The sequence below is a fragment of the Apis cerana genome, linkage group LG13 (genome assembly GCF_029169275.1).
Source record: "Apis cerana isolate GH-2021 linkage group LG13, AcerK_1.0, whole genome shotgun sequence".
In the NCBI taxonomy this organism is placed as follows: Eukaryota; Metazoa; Arthropoda; class Insecta; order Hymenoptera; family Apidae; genus Apis; species Apis cerana.
Window position 1 is genome coordinate 3,456,635 of NC_083864.1, and position 12,880 is coordinate 3,469,514.

At 51.7% G+C, this 12,880-nt stretch overlaps 1 protein-coding gene across 3 annotated transcripts in view; it reads right to left on the minus strand.

The window, feature by feature from the left end:
- Positions 1-11,824, minus strand: part of LOC107998782 (broad-complex core protein) — a 66,701-nt gene extending 54,877 nt beyond the window's left edge. For 2 of the 3 annotated variants that reach the window (XM_062083579.1, XM_062083577.1), the window contains exon 1: positions 9,163-11,811. The gene's annotated coding sequence lies outside the window, so the exon portion shown is untranslated. Of the gene's footprint in view, positions 1-9,162 lie in introns of all 3 variants that reach the window. The other variant, XM_062083568.1, reaches the window with a different exon arrangement.
- Positions 11,825-12,880: the final 1,056 nt, after the last annotated feature.

A 12,880-nucleotide genomic window follows, 5' to 3' on the forward strand; every position in this document is an offset into this window, starting at 1 on the left:
GCCCTCTCCGCACCCTCATCTCGTTTAAATAACGAAATCGTATTCTTACGCCTAAGTATCTAGATGGGAAGTAAAAATATTTCGTTCGAAACGAATCTGGCCTTCGTTGTACGAAATGTTTCGGTAAGATTTCGTGAATTTCGGGACGTGAAATTCCTTCGAATTTGAGACGATCCTACGCTACGCCGCCGATCATAAAATATTATATTATAGCGTCGTTGCTTGGAAATTTTTTCTCCTCTCTCCCTCCCCTTCCCCCATCGATAATAAAAAAAAGAGAAAAAGCCTCGTCTCGAGCGAGAACCCGCTCCACGTTCCGCCTTTTAAACGGATTCGCTTTGTCGGGAGAGCGATTCACCCGCTCGTGAACGAAAATTTCAATATTCCGCGATTAACCTTGCTCCGTTAGACCAATTAATGGAAAAGAAGGAGGAGGAGGAGGAGAGAGAAGGGGGGGGGGAAGGAAAGAGAATGGAGAGGAACAAATGGAGGGAACGAAAGCAAGAAGAGGGAAAGAAAAGAAAAAAGGAAACACAAGACGGGGGGAAAAAAGTCGTTTGTTCGTGCTCGTGGTACCTCGTGGTACACGAGGAAGCACCTCAAAAGCGCCCTTTTCGGCAGGTTTGAACCCCGGTGTGCTCATTAACCCGGCGCACCTGCCAGTTAACGCGCTCGCCAACAACCGCCGCATGAATTCGTCCCAATAGACAGAAACTGCAGCGATAAAGAATATCATCCTCTTTAGGCACGACCGTACATGCGTCCTAAATGCACTCTACACACGCGAGGCTTTCGTGGGGGGTGAGGTGGTGTAGGCAAGAATATGCGGGGTCTCTAGTCTCTCTCTCTCTCTCTCTCTCTCTCTCGATTCTCTTTCTCTTTTTCTGTGCGCGACTGCATCGTACGTGCCCTCTCCACCTTGCTCCTTTCTCTCTGCTCTCCTCCTCTTCCACCCACCCTCTCCCTCTTCCCATCACCTCCCTCGTTCCTCATCCCTCGTCTCTCTCTTTCTCTCTCTCTTTCTCTCTCTCTCTCTCTCTCATTGGTGTGTGTGTGTGTGTTTCGCTCGAACCGGTACCCTTTCCCTCCCTCCTCCCACTGCATTCGCAAACATTTGGTGGCCGTTGACCTCGAACGGGCTAATCCGCCGGCAGCCAAACAACCAATTATTTCTTTTCATCGGTATACCCGTGCTGCCCGATACACCGTGAAACGTGGGAATGTGTTAGAAGTCGGCGATGCCACAACCGCGCCAGGTGAGAATTGCTCGGCTCGATTTCCCGCGATTTCGCCTTGTAATTCGCCATTCGTTCTACGTGGGAGATGAGCATGATTTTACGAACAGAGCTTTTACGGGTCGAGCACGATCGAAAAGATTATTTTTGTTCCACTCTCTGTCTCGTTCGAAGAAACGAGTGTGTACGTAATAATGGCGACACGTGAAGAAAGAGGTTACGGTGAGGAAACGGAAACGAGAAACGCGAAGAAAACGCGAGGAGAGCCAAGCGAGTTGGAAAGGGCGGCACGTTTCCCTGTCTGGCTAGTAATAGACGCGCGCTACTTGCACCGCTGCCTAGTGCGTGTCTATTCCGACACCGTCCTCTTCCACTGCAACTATACGTACGGTTAACTATCGCTGCACTCGCGCTACTGCAGCCGTTGCGCCGCTACGACGCGTACGGCGTGCATCTAAAACCGATCTAAAACTTTTCAAAGCCAGTTATTTACTAGAAGGAAATAAATCGTCTCGCCCAATTCGCCCCTACGGTAAATTTTTTCGCGGGAATCGGACATCAGCAGAGGGAGAGAGAGAGAGAGAGAGAGAGAGAGGGATCCGTAGAAGGTAACGAAAAGTCCGAAATCGAAATAATCGCCTTCTTTCTCTCGCCGTTATCAAGGATGACTAGTTAATCGGTGGAAAATTTTTTTTTTTTTTTTTGTTTCAAAGCGCGTCTTATTTTTCCCCGACTTGTCCCCGGCTCCGATTTACCGACCTACTTTTCCACCGGTGCTCGCGCGATTAATTGAGACACGATGATCCACTGAATATTTCTGTCGACGCTTAAAAATACTGAAAATAGGTCACCGTCTGTATTTTTAATTGTGCCACAGACGACAACTTAGACGATGGATGGATCCGTCAGCACCGCTTGGCCCCCCGTTTCCCCCTCTCCCCCTCCCTCCCGATTTCAAGGATCAGGCAAAAACGCGAGATCGGTTTCCATGGAATCCCGGAAGCTTGTTCGGCTCTCTCTCCTCGAAACGGGGGGGAGGGCAGAGGAGTTGGAGAGGGGACGAGGGGGAGAATGGTCAGCGGGAAGAAGGGGTTTCGACCGGACAGTTCTTGCACCTTCGGCCCGGACCGTTATTCTTCGAGCGTTACTCGACTCGTCGTCGTCGTCGTTGTCGTTGTCATCGTCGTCGTCTTCCATCCATTCCTAAAGCGTTTCCTAAAGAAACGAGGGGGAGGAGGAGGAGGAGGAGAGGGGGCCAACTTTCTTTTATTTTATTTTATTTTATTTTCTCTCTCTTTCTCCTTCCTTCCCCTTCTCTCTCTCTCTCTCTCTCTCTTGACCGTAAATGGCGGTGACTCGCGGTGACGGCGAAATGCAGCTGACGAGAGGATAGATGAACCGGCACGCAACCCACGGCCGTGACATTTTTTTTCATCGAGACGGTCGTGGGTGCGCGCAAGTGCGCACATGTGCGCGTGTAACGCTGCGACGGGACAAAGAAGGAACAACGAAAGAGCCGTCCGCATAAATACACTCCGCCTCTCCTCCATCCTTCGCACCGAGGGGAATATATACCTTCGTCGATATAACTTCGCCCGTTACACACTTTGCCGATCCGTCACGGATCAGCTGTGGGCCACGGAATTTTTAAAGGCCGGCCGCCCATTGTTTCCGTTCTCTGATTCGGCGGCGATCGGTCACAGCTATAACACGCGATGGATGGATGGATGGATGGATGGGTGGATGGATACTGTTACCTTAATGATATGCGCGCACTGTTAATTAATCGGGATTCCACGCGACATCCGGCCGCCTTTACGCGGAAAGAATTTCGACCGGTGAAACGCCAACAACCTTGAAGCGCGCGTCTCGACTTTTTGCCAAACTTTTTCTCTCTTTCTCTCTTTCTTTTCTCTTCTTTTCTCTTCCTTTCTCTCCTTTTCTTTTTATTCCATCCTCGCGTCCTCGTCTTACGACGATCTCTCTTCGATCTCTCTTCGAACCTCTTTGGCTCGAGGGAGAGAGAAACGGTCGAGTCGCGATTTGCAACGCGAGCTCTCCGTCGCGATCCGCGGCTCGATTCTCAAAACTTCGCAAAACTCCGAGGACGTTTCGGTGTTTTGAAATTCAAATTTTTTTTTCCACGGCCGAACGAGAAGGAGGAAGAGAAAGAGGAGAAGGAGGAAGAAGAAGAAGAAGAAGAAGAAGAAGAAGAAGTTGGCGAGGAAGAAACGACACGGCTTTCTTTTTCTCCTCCCTCCCCCCGTTCCTAATCGCTCGTTTCGACGGGTATAAAGTTCGTTCCCGCCGGTTCCCCAGATCAACGCGTACATTCAAATGCATGTATATTCGCGAACGTCTCGCCAGTGCTTCTCATAACGGCCAGTGTCTCTCTCTTTCTCTCCGTAACGTACGCCGCTAAGAGAGACTACGGACGGGAGCGGCCGTGATGAATTTCAATGAGCTGCCACGCGAAATGCATATTTGACCATCGCCGGCAAAGAGAATCACGCCCGCCGATAAGATACCGTATCCGATATACGTTTCTTAGGATCGATTTATTATTTTAATTTGGATCGCGTAAAAAGGAGAGAAAAAAAAAAAAAAAAAAAAAAGAGAGAAAGAAAAAGGAAGACGTGAGAAAATCGTTCCCCCTCCCCTCCTCTGGATGATCGAAGAATCGAAGAGAGGGGGGGGGAAGGAAAAGAAAGGAAGAAGGAAAGAAAAAAATTTATATTCGAATACGATTCGTGTATACGATTCCCGGACGACGAGTAGTAAATCGTAAATAAATCGCAAGGCAAAGGCCGCCCGTTAAATCCTCGCCGAGGTTATTCTAGCATCCGGTTCGCCTAAATAACGTATTCAAGCCGGAGTCTAATTTCACAGATAACACACGGCCGTCGCGTAATCTAGTTACTAGGCGTCTAATCTAATCGGTCGATTCGGATTATGTGTATGCATACCTGCGCGTAGACGGTGTGCGTGCAAGTACTACTATCGAGGCGGAAAAAGAAAAAAAAGAAGAAAAAATTCGACTACATCGCTCGTTTCGTTTCGCGAACTTCGAAACTTCGCTCTCGAAACCCGAGATTCGTTATCGATTTAAAAAAAAGAAAAAAAAAAAAGAAAAAAGAGACTCCTCTCCGCCGTTTCACTCGAGAAAAAAAGAGAGAGGGAGAGAGAGAGAGAGAGAGAGAGAAATTACATTATATCCGCGACATTATCTTCGCGCAAAGAAGCGAACGCGTGTTGTTCCCTTCGACGAATTACACAACGGTCGGCCACACGACGATTATCCGCGTTACTTGATGCGATTCTTCCTTCTCCTTTCTCCCCCGCTTCTCCCCTCGCCGCCAATTAAACAGTTTATTTTCGCGACTCCGAAACTCGTCGCCTTTATCTCGTCGCCCGTTTGCTCCGTCCCCGTTTATCGAGGCTGGAAATCTGTACGAGCAAAATAATCGCTATCTGACGATGAATCGGTCACGAATCAAATCGGCCGCCCGTCTTCCATCCGTGTTTCTCGTTTCATAATACACGATTCGTGCGGGCCGGATACCCCGTGGCCCTTCCACCACCACCATTACATCTCCGTTCTTGCGGTAAACGAGGATCGACTCGTATAACCACATCGACGTTATGGCCGACGAATTGGAGACGGGACGAGACGAGACGAAAACGGAATTGTTGCGGCGAAACAACGATCTTTCTCTCTCTCTCTCTATATATATATATACATGTGTGTGTGTGTGCGTGTGCGTGTGTATACGTATACACGCGACGATGCCCTCGCTCGAGATATAGTTCCGCGGGAACTCGAGCAGAGAAAACGGGAGAGAAGAGGAAGGGAGGAGAATAATAACGGGTGCGAGCGGTACCCTCCGCCGTTCAAGGAGAAGAAACCGTTATCGGAGGATAATATACCCCCCTTTCCTTTCGGCGCAGGTGCTCGCCGAGCGAATAAGAAAAAAGAAAAAGAAGAAAAAAGGAATCGGAGGAATCGCGTTTTGATCCCGCGTATACATCTCGCGTGTATACATAGGGATGGATTAATCGCGACGATTTTATCATTATATAATTGTCGGAATTAATTCTGAGAGGGGGGGGGGATCGAATAAACGTTCGAAAGTGAAGGAGGAAGTCTTGAAGGAATCGAAGCGAGGCGTTGAGATCGAGGGAATGGAAGCGTGGAGCAACAGATACCTCGAGGATAAAGTCGATCCGAGTACCGGTTTTGCCCCGTGCGAGAGAGCGAGCGAGCGAGCGAGCAAGCGAGCGAGCGAACGAGCGATGTTACCCTGTCTCGAAGCGAAAACGAGGCCAATTGCAAATTGCGGGTGCGAGCAGAGATATCGCGTAACGTTTAGCAACGACAGATTACTCGTCTCGATGCGTTATTGTTTCGCAACGTGACCGAGGGGGGCACGCAAGGATGAAGAGGAGAGAGAAAGAGAGAGAGAGAGAGAGGAAGGGAAAGGGGAGGAGAAGCGTACAAGAGATTATCGAAGCGGGAAAAAGTGTGTCGTTAGATCGGTGAAAATAAACTCGTCGAGGCGGGAAACGGCGCCAAGTGGTTCGTTCGGTAAACGGATTCATCGTCGAACGTGTTTCGCCTCGTCTCGTCTCGTCTCGTCTCGTCTCGAGCGTGGTTTCCTTGGAAAAAAAAAGAATAGGAAGAAATAAATAAATAAGGTTTCGCGAGAAGAAGAAGAAGAAAATAAAAGAAGAGAGAGAAAAAAGGAAAAATCCGATTGCTCGCTCGCACGGACGAGCCCGTTGAAAAAAAGGCGGCGGCTCGTCGCGCGGCAAGTGAGGCAACCGTGGTTCCTTCTCCCGTGCCTATTTTGCGTCGCACGAGTTTTGCACGCATTTACACGGTTGCGCCGCAAGCGAGCCTGTGCGGGCACGTACGTGTCGAGAGAGGGTGAAGGAGGGAGCGAGAAGGGAGGAGTGCGTAAGCTGGCGAGCATGCACGCGGAGAGCCAGGAGAGAGAGCACCTGGGCATCTATGCGTCATTGTGGACGATAAAAAAAGCCGTAAGGCTGGCATAACGCAAGGAGAACGTCGACAAAACGGCGTAAGCGAGAGAGACTAGTAAAGCTGGTTTGTCTTTTCCCTCTTTTCTGCTCTGCCCGGCCTCGTAACGCGCCCGTCACAATAGCCCGCTAAGCGTTCTCTCGCCGATTTCTTTCCGATCCTCTCCTTCTCGAGCACGGGAAAGGGGGAAAGCGAGAGAACGCACGCGTTCGGGAAAAGAAGTCGAGTGGGAAAAGAGAGAAAAAAAAAAAGAAAAAAAAGGAAAAGAAGAGAAAAGAAAAGAGATAATTTTCGAGAGAGAGAGAGAGAGAGAGGAGACGCGACGAGGCAGGCCTCTTGTTGTATGCGTGTAAATCGGCCGGCTATCTGTCCAGATCTAAAAGAACGGAATACGAAAAAAAGACGGGTATCCTTCTAGCGAGGACAAATTCGATGAGTTCGTAGGCGAGAGCCGAGCGGGAGCCTTCAAGGCTCCTGGATCACGGGTTCCAAACTCACGTTCAAGGATCGGCTTTGTACAGAGGAATTTTTATTGGCGTGGCGAGCGCGCGCCGTCTGACGCGCGCATAATATACGCGCGCAAACGGCTCCGTGAATTTTTCCTTCCTTTTTTTCTCTTTTTTCTCCTTTTTCTTTTTCCAGAACTCACGCGGATCATCGTCTAAATAGAAAGAGAGAGGGGAGGAGAGAGGGAGAGAGAGAGAGAGAGACAGAACGAGAGGGAGAAAAGTAAAAGAGATACGGTTTTTATTTTTTACCACGTTTTTGCCTCCCCTCATCTCGTTCCATCCCCATTCGTTCTCTCTCTCTCTCTCTCTCTCTCCCCGCCCTCGTCACCCTCGCGCTTCCTCCTTCTTCCTCCCACCTTCCGCTCCCTCCCCCTGCTCTTCGGTATCGCGAGATCTATTTATACCTAGTCGGTCGGTGTTTTCAACTTGCAGCGGCATCGTGTAACAAACGCGCGTCGCTCGTAAAAATAGGGGATCTGCACGATACGTTGCACGTCCTGAGAGCGAAGAGGAAAGGGAGGGAGAGAGAGAGAGAGAAATCGTGAAGCGTCCGGGAGAGTCGTGCGTAGGGTCGAAAACGACATCGTGAGAGCGCACCTCCGCCAAACCGAGATTCCTCTCTTTCGACGTTGCAGAGAGAAATCGAGGAGAAAAGAGAGGAGGATGGCCTGTTGTTGGCCATCGTCGTGTTGGAAGGAGAATCGAGAGAGAGTGAGTGAGAGAGAGAGAGAGAGAGAGAGATCGGAGACGTCGATTCGATGGGAGTAAAAGGGAGCCAACCACGTAACGCGGGCCAGCAAAACACGGACAGTGTTTCGCTCTACTCGTGAAAGAGTCGATGGATCGGCGTGACCTTGAGGAGGAACGGCCGATTTCCTGGTACGGATGTTTTCGTTTTTTCATTTTTCCAAATACCATAGGAGGATGGGTGGAGCAATAAAAGCGAATCATCGTCGCGATCGCCGCGACGTGGCCCGGTTTAATTGAATCTCGCCAACGGGTTGGCGATTGCTTTCCGCTCGCGCGCGCACGACAGAGCGAAAGAGACGAACGGACAAAGAGAGAGAAAGGGAGAGAGGGAGAGAGAGAGGAGAACGAGCGTCGTATTACGAGACGCGGAATTTTTCGTGAATGAACGCCGGGGGGGAAAAAAGAGAAAGAGGAAACGGGCGAGAGTGGAGCGGAAAAGAGAGGTGGCGGGGTGCTAGAGGGAGAGAAATGAGAGAAAAAAAAAAAAAGGAAGAAAAGAGAGGGAGAGGGAGAGCGGCCGGTACGCAGGAGCGACTAGGAAAACCGGGCAAAAAACACGGAGAAAACGAGAGTGAACGAGGAGCAGGGTCGAGCTTAACGTACGTACACACGGTACTCGTAACACGCGGCCCGGAGCGGCGCGCGCGACAAAAGGATCGGAGCGCTGGCAGACGGATTACGTCATTTCCCAGCCAACCTCTAACGTCTGGCATTATATTCGTCTAGCGATCGTCTAGCCGCACAGGAGGCGATCCCTCCCTTCATGGGCAAACACGCTACTAAACTAGCGCCGCTACACGCGTCTACCTTTCACGGTCGCGCTGCTGCTGCTGCTGCTGCTGCTCTTTACACGCGCTCTATCCTACGTATGCGTATATATATTTATGTGTGCGTGTATTATAAACCGTACGTACGTAGATATATATATATATATGTCCGTACTATAGGTACTCTACCGAGACGGGTTAACTAGCTGAGCGTAGACACGCGAAACGTGTCCGTGAACATCGACCAAATCATGCTTACGATACCTTCTTCTCGCTCGTTCTTTCCACGTGTATACGTGTAAATATATATATACACGTACGATGTGTAATACGTATACGATACTTTCTGCATACGTGGTACACCACACAAACCGGAATAAATGCACGCGTAGTCGCGAATATAGACATGTGCAACGGTCGGGCGCGCACACAATGTTGAGTGCGATAGTAAGTTCTCGTGGTGTGCGTGCATACGTGTATAAGCGAATGCGTGTGCGTGCATATGCGTAGCGCGCGCGAATACGTACGAATAGAACACGTATACGCACTTCTCTCTCTCTCTCTCTCTCTCTCTCTCTCTCTCTCTCTCTCTCTCTCTTCCTCTCTCTCTCACGGACACACGATCTGTCGTTTCCTCCGTGTCACGCACACACGCGCACACACCCTCGTCTCTCTCTTTCCCTCTCTCGTTCTTTCTCACCGCCCGTCTCTCGTACTCTTTCTCCCGTACAGTCGCGTTAACGTATCTCTGTCGTATGTATACGCGTTTCTCTCGCTCGAGCATACTATCTATCGGACGCGTCTCTCGCTTTAGAAGCCGACAGGCGGCCGAAGGCCACCACTCTCAGCTGTGGACGTACCTTGATCGTTGAGCGCGAAGTAAAGTGTGGGGCTCCTTTGCCTGGTGTCCTTGTCGTCGGTGCTAAACCCACCGTTTGACTGTCGGATGCGACGATCGCGACGAAGCGAGCCTTCTTTTGCCGTCCTCCGCTGTCCGCTGTCCTCTCTGTGTCGATTTCTGTCCTGTCTCCTCTCCTCCTCCTCGTCGTCGTCGTCGGCCGGAGACGATCCACGGACCGGGAAGTCTGAATTCCGCTCGAGATTCCCTATGCCATGCAATCGTCGCTCGCGGTCTCTTGGGTCGTTGCGGAGCGTGCAGGGGACACTCGTAGGTCCATCCTCGTGAAAAGGTGCACGGCCAACGTACGACGGCGACAACAACGAGACTCGTCGCGCGTACCGATCCTCACCGCGTACGACGAAACGTCGTCGACAACGTGACCCTGATACGATCCACACGAATCGACAACAATCGAACCAACACAAATCGAAAGATGCCGTTCTCTCGATCCAACCGTCACCGATCACCGTCAACCGATAATGTACAGTCCTCCTCCTCCTCCTCCTCCTCCTCCTTCTCTTTCTTCTTCTTCTTCTTCTTCTTCTTCTTCTTCTTCTTTTCTTCGCTCGCTACGTAGTCTCACGATGCGAAAAGGGTCGGGAGTGAAGAGAAGGAAGAAAGAAAGGGGGAAAAAAGAAAGGAAGAGAAAAAAGGGAAAAAGAGAGGGTAATAACGGTACGGTCGCACTCTTTTTTCCTCCGTCAACCCCCCGCTTCTTTTTCGTTTTCTTTTCTCGTTCGTCTCACTTTTCCTCCCTCGTCCTCTCCGAGACGGCTACTCCAAGACGAATACTCTCCTCCTCGCTCGATAAGATGCGATAATGTATCGATGCACGCGCGGGTGTCACTCGCGCTTCGAAGGACTCAAGGGTCGAAGAAGAAGAAGAACAAGGACGGGAAGACACGTCCGGCAATCCTCAGTGGCACGGCGTAACACCGCGGCAGCACACCGTATCGCGAAGAAGAACGCGATTTTTCTCCCTTTCTCTCCCTTGCTCGGTGCCCGCAACGTGTGCGACGCGCGTGGAATCACCGCGTTGATAAATATCGGCCACGATGAATATCCCACGATCGATGCCTCTCTTCCTCCGAATCGGGGATCGATTTCGATCGTTCACTCCTTATTGCGTTCACTCGTTTGATCCTCGTCTTCGATCGACGCGCAAAATATTTCTTCCTTCTTGTTCGGTCGCGGTCGCGGACAGTGGCCTCCGCGGTTCGGCACGATTCGATTCGGGGAGAGAGAGAGAACGCGCCAACGGAAAAGGAAAAACAGGGGGAGGGAGGGAAAAAAAAAAAAAAAAAGGAAACGTTTATACGCAGCACTCCCGTTTGATCTTCCAACAACCGTTGCGATGTTGCACGGTGTCACGGTATATCACGCGCAAAATGTTACGAATGATCGAGCGAATGTGGAACGAGGATCGGCGAGCGATTCTTGCGTAAAAAGATCTAGAACGGCGTATCGGCGAGCGTTGTTGGATCTCTGTTGTTGATCACCGAAGAAGGATCCCGCGGCAAAGTATCCGGTATTATCTTGCGGGACGACACCATCGAGCGAAGGACCAGCTCCCTGCCGCTTCTTTAGGACACACCGGGGGACTACCTAGTCGTAGAGTGATTGGGAACGCGACTGGCCAAAGCACTTGATTCGCGCGCGGTTCGGTTTGCCCGTTGCTGCGCCTCTCCCGTGCAGTTTTTTCGGCGGTCTCGTGGTATGCGTGCATGCGCGTGCATGTATGCGTGCGCCCGCGCGCCCCTGTGTGTGTCCCTCGGACTTTTTCTCTCTCTCTCCTTCCTCCTCCTTCTTCCTGTCCCTCTCTCACTCTCCTCGCTGCTACACACGACCGTGTTTCTCTCTCTGCACGCGCGCGTACCGGCTCGGCCCGCACGTCTGAATTTCCGTAGGTGTGTGCACGCTTCCTCTCTCTCTCTCTACACGCGCGTCACGCATCCGTGTGTATGCCGTTTACACGCGTCCTCTCTCCGCGCGTGTGTTTACACACGCCGTCGTCGTGAAATCGTGTGCAAGCGAGCCTGCTTGCCTGCGTGCGTGCATGCGTGCGTGCGTGCTTCCGACGTGGTCGTCGTCGTCGCCGCCGTCGTTGTCGCGTGATATCGTCGTCGTCGTCGTCTTCTTCGTCTTCGTGGTCGGCGTCCTTGCGCGCTGCGTCTTCTTCTTCTTCTTCTTCGTCGTCGTCGTCGTCGTCGTCGTCGTCGTCGTCGTAGTCGTCGTCGTAGTCGTCGTCGTCGTCGTCGTAGTCGTCGTCCTCGTGGTCCTCGTGGTCGTGATCGTGAACGTGGTCGTCGTCGTGGTCGTGGTCGTCGTCCTCGTCGTCTTCGTCGTCCTCGTCGTCTCTACGCGTCCGCTCCGATCCGCTCTCGTCGGTGCTGCGTGCGTGCGCGCCCTGGGTAGGCGAGGGTATAGTTACCGAAATGTTAACCTCGTGGAACCACTTTTTATTGAGTGTCGCAAAATTCATAGGAACCTCGCGGAACGAGGAGAGGGGCAGTGGCCCCCGTTCTCTCTCTTTCCCTCGGTCCGTCCCTTTCTTTCTCTCGATTTTCTCCACGTTGGCGGGGTTAACGCGTGAGAGGGGCGGCAACCCCCACCTATACTCAGCCTCCTGCCCCGCGCCACCCCTCCGACTACACTCGACTACCCTCCTCCTCCACAGCCGCCTCTTCCTCCACCTCCGCCGCCGCCACCACCTTCTCCTCCTCCTCCTCCTGCTCCGAGCAGCCTGGTCCTCGCCAATTCTTTGGCCCCACCACTTCCTCGCTAGTGGTCCCCCAACCCTAGCTTTTGTCCCTCTCTCGCTCTTTCGCTCTCTCTCTCTCTCTCTCTTTCTCTCTTTCTCTCTCTCGTCTTCTTGCTACTCCTCTTTCATGCAACACTTCGTTCGTTCGTTCGTCGTTCGTTCGTCGTTCGTTCGTTCGTTCGTTCGTTCGTTCGTACGTTCGTACGTTTGTTCGTTCGTTCGTTCGTCGTTCGTTCGTCTGTTCGTTCGTTCCCCTCGCCCGTCTCTCGAGTCTCGACCGTTCGCCTGCCTTCCCGCTCTGCCCCTTCGTTTCTCTCTTCGTCACCCCACACCCCGAACCTCGACCCCTGGCCCACGTCTCTCTATCCGTGTCCGTCTCTCCGTCTTTCTCTCCCAACCGCTTTTCGCGCGCTTTTCCCGCTCTACTCGCCACTGCCTGCACCCTTCCTAACCCTCTCTCTGTTCCGTTTCTTCCTCATCCTCCCTTTCCCCCTTCTATACACACACCCTTCTTGCCGCTTCCTTCTCTCTCCCTCTTTTCCCTTCCCCTCCTTCTCCGTTTCAAGCCCTATCGCGGCATTTAGCCGAATTTGCCTACGTTTAACCGCGCATGCAAAAAAAAAAAAAAAACAATCCTGTCTATGTTTCCCTAGATGCCATTTCCTGGCCATTTTCCTGGATTCAAACGTCGAACGATCGTGGTCGAAACTATCCGTGTCTGAATAATCGTGGTAGGATATCGAGGATGCTTCTTCCGATGCTTGGAATGCGTCGCTTCGTCCCGACAGAGGCAGACGCGATCGTTTTCACAGATGCAATTCCTTCGATTCGCGACGCCCGCCCGTCCTTCGCGACTGTACACTTATTTAATCCGTAAGTAGGATGTCTGCCGTAACTTTTTCGATGCATCTGTATC